Source organism: Phyllobates terribilis, unplaced genomic scaffold (assembly GCF_046119375.1).
Source record: "Phyllobates terribilis strain yellow unplaced genomic scaffold, ASM4611937v1 Scaffold_5__5_contigs__length_657084704, whole genome shotgun sequence".
NCBI classification, from domain to species: domain Eukaryota; kingdom Metazoa; phylum Chordata; class Amphibia; order Anura; family Dendrobatidae; genus Phyllobates; species Phyllobates terribilis.
The window spans coordinates 628,747,018-628,758,580 of NW_027362765.1; positions in this window are offsets into that span (position 1 = coordinate 628,747,018).

The window sequence follows — 11,563 nt, forward strand, 5'->3', positions numbered from 1 at the left end:
GCCACTATTTCAATGACTACACGGGCAGAATAAACTATTTTATTGAAATAAAAAACACACGGTTTTAATTTTTTTTTTATTATTCTCTCAGTCCCCGAATCCCTCAATTTCTGAAAAAAAAAGGAAAATAACAAACAACCATATCCCTCACCTGTCCGCCCTTACGACGTAGTCCATGAATCCGTCATGATTGTCCCTCGGCGATCCGGGTCACTTCTACAGCAGTGTCAATAGCAATCACTGATGTCACTGCTGTAGAATACAGCAATGTATACTGACAGGAGTGTAAAATTACTCCTGTCAGTGTACATGCTGCTGGAGTGAGGTCACTGGGGTTCATTAGCTGAAGATCAGCTGATCAGCCCCGGTGAGCTCACCACCAGTACTGGTGGGAACATTCTTGAAAATGTTCCAATGGGGAGGTCACGTGAGCGATCAGCTGATCGCTCACATGACCGCAGGTCCTGGCAGCGCAGTACACTGCTGGGAGCGAGCACGCTCCCTGAAGTGTACCGCTGGCCGCCGGGAGGAGAGTATCACCGGGGGACATCGCCGGACAGGTGAGAATAGTGTTTACTGCCAGTGGTTCCCGTCTAGGATGCTGCCCTCAGCGAGAGCGGCAGTCGGATGAGAAGAGTAGTAGTCCTCCTCTGCCAACCCGGGTACCACCCGCAGCGCGTTTCCGCAGCATTTCACAGCCGATTGGCTTTAAATGAAATGCAGCAAATCTGCAGGTATAAATATTATACCTGCAGATTTGCTGCGTTTCAATTAAAGTTAATGGGTGGGAAATGCTCCGGAAATGCTGGGCATAATGGACATGCTGCGTTTTTTTTCGCAATGGTAATCCTGAGTGGAAATTTCCATATCATGTGCACAGCACATCAGGATTACCATTGCAATAGCTGGCAGACTGTTTTTGATGCGTTTTCCAGCATTTCCGTGCAAAAAAAAACGTCGCGAAAACACATCAAAAATGCTACGAGTGCACTTAACCTCAAGAAGTTTATTAACTCTTTAGGTGCTTCACGAGAATTAAAGCAATGTGGAAGGAAAATATGAAAATTTTAATTTTTTCCACACAAAATTATGGTTAGCCACAAATTTTTCATTTTTATAAGGGTAACAGGAGAAAATGGACTGTAAGGCTGTGTGCCCACGATGCGTTTTTTAAGCATTTCCGCTGCGGCAAAAACGCTGCAGAAACGCTTAAAAAACGCATGGTAGAAGGCCAGCCATGTTCTCCAATGATAATCCGCATGTGCTGCGCACATGCTGCGGAAATTTCCGCTGCGGGTTATTATTGCGGAAAAAAACGCAGCACTACCAATTATTTTGCGGAAGAGCTGCGTTTTCGCCGCCATTGACTTTCATTGGAATGCTTGGATTCTGCATCACTGGAGCTGTACATGCGGAATCCAAGCGTTTCAATGTGCAGATGGTACCCGGGTCTGGAGGAGAGGAGACTCTCCTCCGGACCCGGGTACCATAGTACCTGTAAAAAAAAAGAATAAAATAAAAAATAAATATTATATTTACCTTCTGTTGGCCCGCAGTGCGCTTTTCTTCGCTTGTTGGCAGATCGCGGTGGACTGAAGGATCTGCGCTGACGTCATTTAGTCATGTGACGGCAGGTCCTTCAGTGTACTGCGAGCTGCTGGCAAGCCAGGACGGATCGAATCAAGACTCCGGGGGCCATCAGAAGGTAAGTATAGATTTATTTTTTTATATTTTACCATTCTTTCGGTCACACTATATAAATCCATGCCGTTTGCATGGATTTATATAGTGTGACCAAGTTGTCAAGCACTTTCCAAGCGATGCTAAAATCACTTGGAAAGCGCTTGTCAACCCGCATGCAGAAATGCATGTGAAGAACGCTTCACATCCGCTTGTCCCTGGCAGGAAAAACGCATGTACAATCCGCATGCGTTTTTTCTGCCAGAGAGATGCAGAAATGCTCAGGAAAAAATCCGGAGCATTTCTGCATCGTGGGCACATAGCCTAAAACTTGCTGTGCAATTTCTTCTGAGTACACAGATACCCAATATGTGGTGGAAAACTACTGTTTGGGCACACGGCAGGGCTCAGAAAGGAAGGAGCATCATTTGACTTTTGGAGCGCAAAATTGGCTGGAATAGATAGCAGACACCATGTTGCGTTTGCAGTGCACCTGATGTGCTTAAACAGTGGAAACTCCCACAAGTGACCCCTATTTTGGAAACTACACCCCCCTCAAGGAACTTATCTAGGTGTATGGTGAGCACCTTGAACCCACAGGTGTTTCACAGAATTTTATAACATTGAGCTGTGAAAATTAAAAAAAAAATACATTTTCTAGAAAAAATGTTGCTTTAGCCCCAAATTTTTCTTTTACACAAGGGTAACAGGAGAAAATGGACCCCAATTTTTTTTGTGCAATTTCTCCTGAGTACACTAATACCTGATGTGGTGGAAAACTACTGTTTGGGCACATGGCAGGGCTTGGAAGGGAAGGAACGCCAACTGAATTCTGGAGCGCAGTTTTGGCTGGAATAGATTGCGGACGCCATGTCACATTTGAAGAGCCCCTGACATGCCAAAACAGCAGAAACACCCATAAGTAACCCCCATTTTGAAAACTACACCTCTCAAGGAATTCATCTAGGGGTGTAGTGAGCATTTGTAACACTTCGGCAACTCACAGAATTATATAACATTGGACTGAGTAAATGGAAAATAACTATTTTTTTTACTAAAATGTTGTTTTGGCTGAAAGTTTTTAATTTTCAAAAGTGATAATAGGAGAAAATGAACATGTGAAAATTTTTACACGATTTCTCTTGAGTATGCCAATACCCCATATGCGTTTGAAAACTAATTTTGAGGCACAGTGCAAAGCTCAGAAGGGAGGAAGCCAAATATTTTCAGTTCAGATTTTGCCGGAATGGTTTGAGGGTGCCATGTCACATTGGCAGAGCCCCTGAGGCATCAGAACAGCAGAATCCCACCATAAGTGACCCCATTTTACAAACTACACCACTCAATGAATTCATCTAGGCATGCAGTGAGCATGTTGACATCACATGTGCCTCACAGATTTTTATACCATTGGATGGTAAAGAAAAAGTAGTTACATTTTTACCACTAAAATGTTGTTTTAGCTCCAAGTTTTTAACTTTTATAAGGGCCAGTAGGAAAAAATGGACTTCAGTTTGTTGGGCAATTTCTCCTGAGTGCGCCAGTAGAGAAAAGCTCAGAAGGGAAGGAGCTCCATTATTTAGTTCAGATTTTACTGTTATGGTTTGCGGGTGCCATGACCCACTGGGAGAGCCCCTGAGGTGCCAGAACAGTAAAACCCCCCATAAGTGACCCCATTTTACAAACTACACCTCTCAATGAATTTATCTAGGGGTGCACTGACCATAATGACACCATGTGTGTGTCACAGAATTTTATACCATTAGGCAGTGAAAAAAAAATCATTACATTTTTACGTCCAAAAAAATTTTTAGGCACAGATTTTACATTTTCACACAGGGAAATGGTTAAAAATGGTACCAAAATTTGTCACACAATTTATGATGAATGTGGCAATACTCAATTACTGAACAGTACTGATTAGCCACAAAGTAAGATTAGGAACAGAATGAGCGCTATTTGACTTTTGGAGAACAAATTATTGTATAATAGTTTGTGGACTCCAAATACAGAGCCCCTAAGTGCCACAAGAGCAGAATACCCCCCTCAAGTTACCCCATTTTGGATATTACACCCTTCTGGGAATTTATCTATAGTGTAGTGATGATTTTGACTCTATGGGTGTTTTCCAGAAACAAGCAGCAGTGGATGTTGCAGAGTAAAAATTGTAAATCTGCCATTGTTGTGCCTGTACATTGTAGTGCCCACTATGTTGTAGTGCCCAGTTTGTTATAGTGCCCGTACATTATGCCCAGCTCGTGCTTCTGGAGACAGGCACCCATAAATAAAGCAAGCTCTCATCACTACAGAAATGTCAAACATATAGACGCTAAATGTGATTTAGGCACACTGGGGTTCAGAAGGGAGAGACGGACACTGCTGGAGTACTGCCCACAAGGCGTCCAGTGTCTCAATCTGCATCATTTTAGGGAGTCTTCTGCTGGGTGTTCCGTCTGAATCATGTATTTTAGAGATTTACAAGGAAACCCCAATGTAAACACTCAGTGTAGCGCACAGGATAAATATTAGCCGAGTGTTACTGCGATCTTTGAGAGGACAATGAACATATCAACAGCATGTCAAGAATTGGTTCTATTTATTTTTTATGCAGTTCACCGTATGAGTGATTAGGCGGCTTTATTCTTCAGGTAGGTGCAATTACAGCGATACAAAATTTATATAATTTTGGATAACGACCTTCCATACGTTCAGGTTGGGAAGGACTTCCCAACCTTGGACGTATGGATACCTCCTGGCAATTTTGCGTGCACATGGAGCTGTGCGCGCATGATCACCGCCAGGTGTTCAGCAAACATTATAGCTGACACCCAGCTCTCACTACCCCTCCTAGCAGTTTAAACCCCTAAATGCTGCGATTGATATCGGTTGCAGAATTTAGAAGGCAGGCAGAGGGAGGAGGCAATCTCTCCCCTCTTATCGGCATCCCCGCGACGTCATCGTGAGGGGCTGATCATGCCATGGGTACCCGACGTCGTCATGACGGGTCACAAACAACATGTGGGTCACCACGGCTAGCAAGCCTGCTAGATGATGCGCAGTGCATTGTCTAACAAGCTTGTGTCAATGCAGCACTGACAGTTATAAACCTTTGCAATGGTTTATAACAGTGATCAGACTGTGATCATAGAGGAACTAAGCAAAAAAGTAAAAAAAAAAAAAAGTAAAAAATATTTTTTTAAAAAATCACAAAATAATAATAAAAAGGACAGTAAGGGGTGCATCTTATAGTCCGGATGCACGGTACCTTATAGTCCAGCTGTGGATGGTGGGGGGCTGTGGGGGGAGTGGCAGCGGCGGAGGAGCGGGTCACAGAGGCAAGAGCAGCGGCTGCTGTTAACAGTGTGCCAGCTATTAAGGAAAATGAATATTCACTGCTCTCCAGGCCCATAGTCCCGGGCGTGGGGAGCAGTGAATATTCCAGCAACTGACCTCAATGTGTGAGGGCACATAGCAGTGACATCATGCGCTGCTTACATGCAGAAATCAACTGCCGACATCAGAACAGAACGCCGCTGGAACACCGCCATGCACACCAGGATGGGGATGGGGGTTCCATGTATACCAAGATGGTATGAGGACCACGTATATCAGGATGGGGGGGGGGGACATATATACCAGGATGGGGGCATATATACCAGGATGGGGAATATTAGTACAGAACTGAGGGACATTACTCCTATAATAGTGTCAGCAGCAGACCCCCTGGTATTGCTGAAAACGTAATCTTGTTCTGCAAAAAACAAGCCACCATATAGCTCCATCAGTGGAAAAATAAAAAGTTAGAGCTCTCAGAGTAAAGTGATGCAAAAATAATTGTTTTCTTTATATTGTGTAAAAGAGCCAAATTATAAAATGATACAAATTTGGTATCGCTGTAATCATACTAACCTGAAGAATTAAGCTGCCTTATGAATTTTACCACATGCATAACGGCATAAAAAAAAAAATCCAAAAAAAACCAAAAAAAAACCAATTTCTAAATTGCTGGTGTTTGTTCATTCTGCCTCATAAAAATCAGAATAGAAAGTGATAAAAAAAAGTTATGTGCCCAAAAATGGTACCAATAAAAACTCGTCCTGCAAAAAATAAGCCCTCACATAACTTTGTCGGTAGAAATATGGAAAAATTATAGCTCTCAAAATATGGTGATGCAAAAACTAGTTTTTGCAAAAAAAAGCGTCTTTTAGTGTGTGACAGCTGTCAAACATAATAAAACAATATAAATCTGGTATCACTGTAATCACACCAACCAGAAGAATAAAGTCATCTAATCACTTATCCTGCACGAGGAATGGTGTAAAAAAATAAATAAAACCAATTCTTCACCTACTATTGATTAGTTCATTCTGCCTCCCAAAGATTGTAGTAAGGGCAAGCTCACATTAATCCTGCACTGAGTGCTTGCACCGGGGTTTACGTGTAAATCTCTGAAATATATGATTCAGACGGAACCCCCGGCAGAAGATTCCCTGTAATGAGGCAAATGGAGGCTTTGCAGACGCAGCCTGGCCTATGATCTGATGGTGTCCGTCTTTTTCCGCGTGGATAAAAGTGCGGTTGTCCACAGTTTTGTGCACCTCTGAAAAGAAGGACACCGCTGAACACAGGCCAGGTAAAGTTCAGAGTAACTCTGCTGCCTCATTATAGTGGATGGATCCCTCAGGGGTTTCATCTGAATCATGTCATTTGGAGATTTAGATGGAAACCCTCAGTGTAGAGCACAGGATAAATGTGATCCCAAACATGTAAAATGTTCCCAATAGAAGCTTCAACTCAATCTACAAAAAAAGCAAGTTTCCACTCAGGTCCGTCATCTGTTTATAGAAATATAGGGGGGTTCCACGTTACCTGTAGTACAAACGCTATGGCTCCTCACCCACCCCAAAAGAAATCCAGAAAATTCTGGTCTCCCAAATCCAAATGCCCCCTTCCATTCTAAGCCCCACAGTGTGCCTAAACCATATCTTGCGTCCACGTTTGGCATTTCTGTAGCGATGAGAGCCAGCCTAATATAAGGGTACATGTCTCCAGAAGCACGAGCTGGGCATAACCTACTGGGCACTTTTCTTCACTGCCCAATGGTATAAAATTCTGTGACACACCCGTGGTGTCAATATGATCACTGCACCACTAGATGAATTCATTGAGAGATGTAGTTTGTAAAATGGGGTCACTTATGGGGTTTCTGCTGTTCTGGCACCTTAGGGGCTCTCCCAGTGGGTCATGGCACCCGCAAACCATAACAGTAAAATCTGCACTAAATAATGGCGCTCCTTCCATTCTGAGCTTTGCACTGTGCCTCAAAAGTAGTTTCCGATTACATGTAGGGTATTGCACAACAAACTGAGAGATCCATTTTTTCCTATTAGCCCTGTAGGGGTTTAACTCACTTGGGTGTGACGGTAGGAAAACAGGAGGCTTGTTCCTTTAAAAGTTCATGTGGGTTTATTACATCATAAACCCAGAAGCCAAACAGAAAAGCAAACCGCCTTTAGATCAGGCAAACAAAGAAAAATATCCTTAGCAGGTCTCTGCTCAGGCAGGCCTTGTGGCACACAGGCTGGGGTAGCGTCCAGTATCCTGGCTCGGTCTGGAGATAAACATACACAGGAGGCCTTCTGCCTCCAAACACACAGACCATGTGCCAAACAACAACCTCCATTATATAGGCTGTTAACCACACCCAGAGGTGAGGTATGTGGGTAGCTAGACCTGCCCAACTCTCTCAGAAACACGTAACCCGGTCCCAGGTGCACCAAATGAACCTCTTAGTGCTTATGTGCACTAGAGAAACACTCCGGGTTACATCACAGAGACCAGCCATCTCTGTGACACATACCTCTCATCGACTATGCGACCATTAGCCACCTTACAGCCCTTATAAAAATTGTAAATTTGGGGCTAAAACAACATTTTAGCGGTAGAAATTGAATTATTTTTCTTCATCGCCCAATGGTATAAATTTTTGTGAGGCACATGTCGTATCACCATGTTCACTGCACACCTAGATGAATTCATTGAGAGGTGTAGTTTGTAAAATGACTACTTATGGGGCGGTTTCTGCTGTTCTGGCACCTCAGGGGCTCTGTCATTGTGACATGGCACTTTCAAATCATTACAACAAAATATGAACTCCAATATGGCACTTCTTCCCTTTTGAACTTCGCACTGTGTCTCAAAAGTAGTACAGTGGGGAAAATAAGTATTTGATACACTGACGATTTTGCAAGTTTTCCACCTACAAAGAATGGAGAGGTCTGTAATTTTTATTGTAGGTACACTTCACCTGTGAGAGACAGAATAAAAGAAAATCCAGAAAATCACATTTTATGATTTTTAAAGAATTAAATTTCATTTTATTGCATGAAATAAGTATTTGATCACCTATCAAACAGCAAGAATTCTGTCTCTCACAGACTTGTTAGTTTTTCTTTAAGAAGCCCTCATACTTTGCACTCATTACCTATATTGCACCTGTTTGAGCTCGTTACGTGTATGAAAGAAACCTTTCCACACACTCAATAAATCACACTCCAACCTCTCCACTATGACCAAGACCAAAGAGCTGTCTAAGGACACCAGGGACAAAATTGTAGACCTGCACAAGGCTCGGATCGTTACAGGACAATAGGAAAGCAGCTTGGTGGAGAAGGCAACAACTGTTGGCACAATTATTAGAAAATGGAAGAAAAACAAGATGACTGTCAATTTTCCTCGGTCTGGGGCTCCATGCAAGATCTCGCCTCGTGGGTTTAAAGATGATTCTGAGAAAGGTCAGGAATCAGCCCAGAACTACACGTGAGGACCTGGTTAATGACCTGAAGATAGCTGGGACCACAGTCTCAAACATTACCGTAACACACTATGTCGTCATTGATTAAAATCCTGCATGGCACGCAAGGTCCCCCTGCTCAAGTCAGCACATGTCCAGGCTCATATGAAGTTCGCCAATGACCATATGGATGATCCAGAGGAGGTATGGGAGAAGGTCATGTTGTCAGATGAGACCAAAATAGAACTTTTTACTATCAACTCCACTTGCCATGTTTGGAGGAAAAAGAACGATGAGTACAACCTCAAGAACACCGTCCCAACCATGAAGCATGGTGGGGAAAACATCATACTTTGGGGGTGCTTTTCTGCAAAGGGGACAGGACGACTGCACCGTATTGAAGGGAGGATGGATGGGGTCATGTATCGCGAGATTTTGGCCAACAACCTCTTTCCCTCAGTAAGAGCATTAAAGATGGGTCGTAGCTGGGTCTTCCAGCATGACAATGACTCGAAACACACAGCCAGGGTAACTAAGGAGTGGCTCCGTAAGAAGCATTTCAAGGTCCTGTAATGGCCTAGGCAGTCTTCAGACTTGAACCCAATAGAAAATCTTTGGAGGGAGTTGAAACTCAATGTTGCCCAGCGACAGCCCTCAAACCTGAAAGATCTGGAGAAGATCTGTATGGAGGAGTGGACCAAAATCCCTGCTGTAGTGTGTGCAAACTTGGCCAAGAAGTACAGAAAACGTCTCACCTCTGTAATTGCAAACAAAGGTTTCTGTACCAAATATTAAGTTCTGTTTTTCTATTATATCAAATACTTATTTCATGCAATAAATGCAAATTAATTATGTAAAAATCATGCAATGTGATTTTCTGGATTTTTTTTTTATTCTGTATCTAACAGTTGAAGTGTACCTACGATAAAAATTAGAGACCTCTCCAATCTTTCTTGGTCTATTTTCTCCTGCTACCCTTGTGAAAATAAAAAAATTGGGGCAAAACCACATTTTTGGGGGGAAAAATTTATTTTTTCATTTTCAGAGTTCAACGTTGTAAACTTCTGTGAAGCACCTGGGGGTTCAAAGCGCTCACCACACGTCTAGATAAATTCCTTAAGGGGTCTCCAAAATGGCGCCACTTCTGGGGGGTTTCCATTGTTTAGGCACATCAGGGCTCTCCAAACACGACATGGCATCCGCTAATGATTCAAGCAAATTTGACATTCAAAGAGTCAAATGGCTCTCCTTCCCTTCCGAGCCCTACCGTGCACCTTAACAGTAGCTATCGGCATAGTCAGGAGAAATTGCACAAAAAATTGTATGGTGCATTTTCTCCTATCACCCTTGTGAAAATGCAAAATTTGGGGCTAAAAGAACATTTTTGTGGGATAAATGTAAATTTTTATTTTCACGGCTTTGAAGTTTTATTTTCACGGCTGTGAAGTTTTTCATTTTCACAGTTCAACGTTGTAAACTTCTGTGAAGCACCTGAAAGTTCAAGGTGCTCACCCACATCTAGATACATTCCTTGAGGATCTAGCTTCCAAAATAGGGTCACTTGTGGGTTGTTCACACTGTTTAAGCACATCAGAGGCTCTCCAAATGCAGCATGGTGTCCACTCTCGATTCCAGACATTTTTGCGTTAAAAAAGGAAAACGGTGCTCCTTCGCCTCCGAGCCCTTCCATGCATCCAAGCAGTAGTTTCCCGCCACATATGGGGTATTGGCGTACTCAGGAAAAATTGCAAAACAATAGGCTGAGAGTCATCCAGCAGATGAGCTCATTAAACTAAATGCTTCCCAGCTATTCACTGGGGACATTTAGCTATGTGCACACGCTGCCCCTATAAGAATGGGGAAGCAGATCCGCGAGCACATTAGGAGAACTGCCAGGAAGTGCATCTTGCACAAGCAGGAGACATGCCAGCAGAAGGGGACCACGCCGCAGGGCCGGAGCACTGAGTATGCCAGGGTGCCCGCATGGAGGGGGAAGGGAAACCATGCACAAGAGCTGGCAATGGTGTTACAATAATTGCATTGCTAATGTTTGCATCGCTATATACTGAGAGCAATAACTTTTTATTTCTAAGCTGATGCAGCTGTATTGGCAGCTTGATTTTTGTGGGACAAGATGACGTTTTCAGCTACACCATTATTTACATTCGACTTTCTGATCGTGTTTTATTCCACTTTTTGTTCGGTAGTATGATGAAAAATGTAACATCCCTGGCGGCGTGCTGGCATGGCTTCCCATCTCCCACCATGCAAAGCCGCCAACCTACTCACCAATCCAGGTTGCGCACTGTGTTCTTCTGCTGGCTGTCTGCATGTGTCTTTGCTGCATGTTTAGGGCGGCGGCACTTCCTGATTCTTAAAGGAACAGTGGGCGCATTCCCAATCTGTCCCCAGCCTATTGCTGTGAGGAGTAGCGTAGCTACCAGGGGGGCCGTCCCCAGGCCCCGTCACATGAAGGGGCCTACCCGGAGCCATGGCTGCTGTGATGAGGCAGCACACGGCACTCTGAGGTGTCAGAGAGAGGGCTGCAAAATGCCTGCTCCCCTGTCTGACGGAGATTCTGCACACTGGTAGCACAGTGGCCAGTGTGCAGAGCCTCAGTCCGTGCAGGGTGCAGGCTGTCTGACCTGATGAACTTCCAGGCTCGGCTCAGGCTGGCAGAGCTGCAGTTTTTTGCTTCCCCTGCACAGTCTGATTTGCTAACGCACGCTGGGTCCTTGTGTCCACCTTGGATTTCACTGACACTCCTTGGTCCTGCCTCACTGCCTGCAAACTTCATCAGTAAGTGGGGATGGAATTTATTAGATAAATTAAAGGGAATCTGTCACCCCCTGTGACTTATTAGACCTCTTATCAGACCGTTTTCTCATTCTTGCGGGCAGCGGACGGGAAGAAATCCCCACCTACTTTGCTAATTAAAATGTTACCCCCCTTCCCTGCACGCCCAGTGCCCTGTGACGTGCAGTCTCGTCTTCCAGATCCCTCGCATGCGCAAATCACCTATAACGCAGGGCACACTTTTTTTCTCTCGGCTATATTTTTTCCAGCAGTGATCTTGTGCGCAGGTGCCGG